The following is a 5,000-nucleotide window of genomic DNA, read 5'->3' as shown; positions in this document are numbered from 1 at the left end:
AGAAATAAGACTTACCGAGCTGCTTCATTAAAGCCAATGGCAAGATGACGCTGCACGACACAATGACCACCAGATAATTGCCATTTAAATACCATTCCCTGTTAAACAGACAGAGACACAAACATTCATAAATATTGACCATTTAAAGAAACAGTTCACTCAAAATATGACAATTCTGTAACATGCCAAACCAAAGGACAATTAAAAAATATATTTATTGGGGCTACCTCCAAAAAAGATTGAAAAAAAGCATCATAAGCATTGTCCACATGACTCGTGCACGATCTTCTGAAGCTGTAGGATATCTTTGTGTGAGGAACGGAAATACATTCATTCAACATTCAGTTACGAGACACGTGTGAACCAACAGCGTTCAGCATCATTGACACGGCATGTCTTCATGCTACACTATGGTATTATATGGGGTCACTGATTGGCTGACGGCATGCTGCACAAGTGTTGGTTTGTATTCTGCTTAGCCTGCTTAGCATTGCTTATTCTTATTCTTATTCTCATATGTTCATTGTTATATTCTTTGTCATTTCACCATGTTTCAGGTTTTTCCACTTTTCTCCTGTTTCATCTGCGTGTATTTTACCTGTTGCTGCTGGCACTAGCTAGAGTCTGTGTTTGAAGCCTGCTAGTTTTTTAGCATCTTTTTTCAGCCTTTAATCCTTAACATCTGCCATTTTTAAACGTGCATCGGGTTTTATCTCATATTATTCTCTTATCGCGATTGAACTGCGCGCATATTCCACCTGCATCGGCGTTCTATTTTCATCGCGATTAAACAGGTGCATTTTTTCAGCGCGCACCCATTTTTTCTCCTCTGTGGTACACAGATTATTGCATCGATCTCAAAGCACCGCTTATCAAGAACAACCAACAACAACAAACAATTTGCGGTAAGTCATGGCATCTGCTCATGTTTACTATAGCTTCTTCCGTCAGCAGTGAGGGATTCACTTGTGATAAATGTAAGGAATTAGGCAGGCTGATGGAGAAGGTTAATGAGTTACAGACTCGCATCCGAGCGCTAGTAGAGGTCAGTGAGAAAGAGAAGATACTGTTTCGGATGCGAGTAGTACAGAGAGCAACATACACACTTTGTTTCCGGCTGTAGAGCCCCTGCAGCAGGGCATTTGGGTGATACTCGGCATACTCGTTCAGCAAAGAGACACCACTCTCCCATTCCTGTTAGGGTTTCCAATCGATTCTCCCCACTCAGTGATACACCCACTGAGAATCATGTTGAAAGAGCCCTTGTTATCGGCGATTCTATTGTAAGGAACGTGGAAATAGGGACTCCAACCACTATTGTTAATTGCATTTCGGGTGCCAGAGCGTCTGACATCAAATCAAATTCACAAGTGCGTGCTAATGCTAAATGTAGATTTTCTAAAATTGTTATCCATGTCGGCACTAACGATGTCCGGCTTCGCCAGTCGGAGATCACTAAAGATAATGTTAAAGAGGTGTGCGAATTTGCAAAAACAATGTCAGACACTGTAATATGTACCCTCCCTGCTCGTCGTGGTGACGAGGTTTATAGTAGATTAGGGTCACTGAATGGCTGGATGTCTGAGTGGTGTCTGAAGAATAAAATAGGATTTATAGTTTTTGGGGTAGACCTGACCTGCTAAAGAGAGATGGACTCCATCCCTCCAGGGAAGGTGCTGCTCTCCTCTCTAGTAATTTGGCTCATAGTCTTAATAATGATGTATTTGACTAACTGGGGCCCAGGTTAGGAAGCAGACAAACTGGCTAATCCGAACATCTGCTAGCTGCCTTGAGACGTCACACGGGTCACATAAACTACAACACCTAGATATATCATAGAGACTGTGACACAATACCCTCACTAAATAATTTAGAAAAAATTTTATTATGGTCAAACTTGAACAAAACAAACAAATAAAAAATACACATCATATAAAAATAGGGCAACTAAACATTAGATCTTTTTCTACCAAATCACTAATTGTTAATGAAATGATTACAGATCATAGATTGGATGCGCTCTGTTTGACTGAAACCTGCTTAAACCGGATGACTATATTAGTTTAAATGAATCTACTTCCCCGGGTTATTGTTATAAACATGAACCTCGTCTGAAGGGTCGAGGAGGAGGTGTTGCTACAATTTACAGTGAAGTTTTTGGTGTTACTCAGAGGACAGGATATAAATGTAAGTCTTTTGAACTAATAATGCTTAATGCGACACCGTCAGATATAAATAAAAAATCTCTGTCGTCTTTTGTCCTTACTACAGTGTATAGATCACTCAGGCCTTATTCTGATTTCCTTGGTGAATTTTCAAACTTTCTATCAGATCTTGTAGTTACTGTAGATAGAGCCTTAATCGTTGGTGACTTCAACATTCACATAGATAATGAAAATGATACATTGGGATTAGCATTTATTGATATTCTCAACTCTCTTGGAGTCAGACAAAATGTAACAGGACCAACTCATCGCCATAATCATACGCTAGATTTAATTCTGTCATATGGAGTTGATGTTGATAATATAGAAATTCTGCAGCAGAGCGATGACATCTCGGATCATTACCTCGTCTCTTGTATGCTGCGATCAGCTACTGTTACTCAATCTACACCACGCTATCGTTCAGGTACAACTATTCTTTCACTAAAGATAGCTTCACTAATAATCTTCCAGATCTATCTCATACACTCAATAAACCCCAAAGCCCAGAAGAACTTGATGAAATAACAAAACCACCAGATAATTAAATACCATTCCCTGTTAAACAGACAGAGACACAAAGATGCATAAATATTGACCATTTAAAGAAACAAAATATGACAATTCTGTCACATGCCAAACCAAAGGAGAATTAAAACAAATATTTATAAAACATATTCAGCAAAGAAGAAGCCACTGCTCCAAAACCACCATAATAAAGCCAGACTACAGTTTGCAGTTTTCTCAAGCACTCTTGATAGTGTCGCCCCACTTCAATTAAAGAAAATTAAAGAAATAAGCCCTGCACCATGGTACAATGATCACACATATGCTCTCAAGAGAGCAGCTCGGAAAATGGAGCGCATGTGGAGAAATACAAAATTATAAGTATTTCGTGGTGCATGGAAGGATAGTGTCTGTAGATACAAACACGCACTAAAAGCCACAACATGTATGTTAGATCCAATACCAACTAAGGTCTTAAAAGAGGTATCTCCTGTAATTTCAGAACCTCTTCTTAATATTATTAACTCCTCGCTATGCTTAGGACATGTCCCAAGAAACTTTAGAATGGCAGTTATCAAACCACTTATTAAGAAGCCACAACTTGATCCCGGAGAACTTGCTAATTATAGATCGATTTCAAATCTCCCTTTTATGTCAAAAATACTAGAAAAGGTAGTGTGCTCCCAAATATGTTCATTTCTACAGATAAATAGTATATATGAGCAATTACTGTCAGGATTTAGGCCTCATCACAGTACAGAGACTGCACTTATCAGAGTTACACATGACTCTTATCATCTGATCGCGGCTGCATTTCTCTTCTAGTGCTTTTAGATCTTAGTGCTGCATTCGACACGATAGATCACGACATTCTCTTGAATAGGCTGGAGAATTATGTTGGAATTTGTGGAGTTACATTAGCATGGTTTAGGTCATATTTAGCAGACCGCTACCACTTTGTCTATGTAAATGAGGAATTGTCAAACCAAACAAAAATATGGTGTGCCACAGGGATCAGTTTTAGGGCTTCTGCTTTTCTCCATGTATATGCTTCCCCTGGGAGATATTATCAGGAATCGTGGAATAAGTTTCCACTGCTATGCCGATGATACACAACTTTATATTTCTTCAAAACCTGATGTTAGATAAAAAAACTTTAAAAATAAGCCGCTAAAATATAATTTGACTCTAGATGGATATTCTGTTACATCATCTTCAACAGTGAAGAACTTAGGTGTTATATTTGATACCAATCTGTCCTTTGAAAATCAGATTACCAATGTTTGTAAACAGCATTCTTCCACCTCAGAAATATTGCTAAATTAAGGCATATGCTCTCTGTTGCTGATGCCGAAAAACTAATTCATGCGTTCATGACCTCAAGACTAGATTATTGTAATGCATTACTGGGAGGATGTCCAGCAAGATCAATAAATAAATTTCAATTGGTTCAAAATGCAGCAGCCAGAGTGTTGACGAGAACCAAGAGATATGATCATATTCGCCCCATTTTATCATCGTTACATTGGCTACCTGTTCAATTCCGTATTCATTTTAATATTCTGTAACTACGTACAAAGCTTTGAATGGTCTCCGCAGTACTTAAGTGATCTTCTGTCATGCTATATTCCATCACGTTCATTACGATCAAAAATTCTGGCCTGTTAATAGTTCCTAGAATATCAAAATCCACCCAAGGAGGAAGATCCTTTTCATATTTGGCTCCTAAACTATGGAATAGTCTCCCAAACACTGTTCGAGATGCAGACACACTCTCTCAGTTTAAGTGCAGACTAAAGACTCCTCTATTTAGCCAGGCATACACCTAATTTATCCTCCAACCCACAATTAGGCTGCTTTAGTTGGGTCTCCCGGAACCAGAAACAGTGATCATGATCTCTAACTCTGCAATAAATTTTATGGCATCTATGCTTACATCTTTTTATTTGTTTCCTTGTCTCAACCTCGGGTCTCCTATCCTGAGGTCACCAGAACCGGCTGGATCCAGCACCATTCCTGCTTCATGTTGGACTCCACTGCTACATGTCGCTGAATGATGATGATTAAATGCAGCCGGTGCCAAACATCACTTCGGTCTATTCTGATGACTTGACTTGTCACTATATGCTTTTGCTTTATGACAATGAGCAGCGTGAACATTCTGCTAAGATCTCCATTTGTTCTCCACATATGAAAGAATGACATGAGTAAATGACCACAGAATTTACATTTTTGGATGAACTGTTCCTTTAAAACTTTCCCTTGTGTACTTTTGATGTTCAATGTTGT

The 5,000-nt window shown here is 38.8% G+C and overlaps 1 protein-coding gene and 1 pseudogene across 1 annotated transcript in view; both read right to left on the bottom strand.

Annotated features, from left to right (window-relative positions):
* LOC127632947 (sodium-coupled neutral amino acid transporter 3-like) overlaps positions 1-5,000 on the bottom strand; it is a 45,159-nt pseudogene that overhangs the window by 13,004 nt on the left and 27,155 nt on the right.
* Positions 107-5,000, bottom strand: part of LOC127632949 (putative uncharacterized protein FLJ46204) — a 7,793-nt gene continuing 2,899 nt past the window's right edge. Inside the window, exon 2 of the mRNA XM_052111795.1 lies at positions 107-5,000. This exon is cut by the window's right edge and continues 1,505 nt beyond it. The gene's annotated coding sequence lies outside the window, so the exon portion shown is untranslated.

The sequence above is a fragment of the Xyrauchen texanus genome, chromosome 39 (assembly GCF_025860055.1).
Source record: "Xyrauchen texanus isolate HMW12.3.18 chromosome 39, RBS_HiC_50CHRs, whole genome shotgun sequence".
In the NCBI taxonomy this organism is placed as follows: Eukaryota; Metazoa; Chordata; class Actinopteri; order Cypriniformes; family Catostomidae; genus Xyrauchen; species Xyrauchen texanus.
This window is presented reverse-complemented; position numbering and strand designations above follow the sequence as displayed.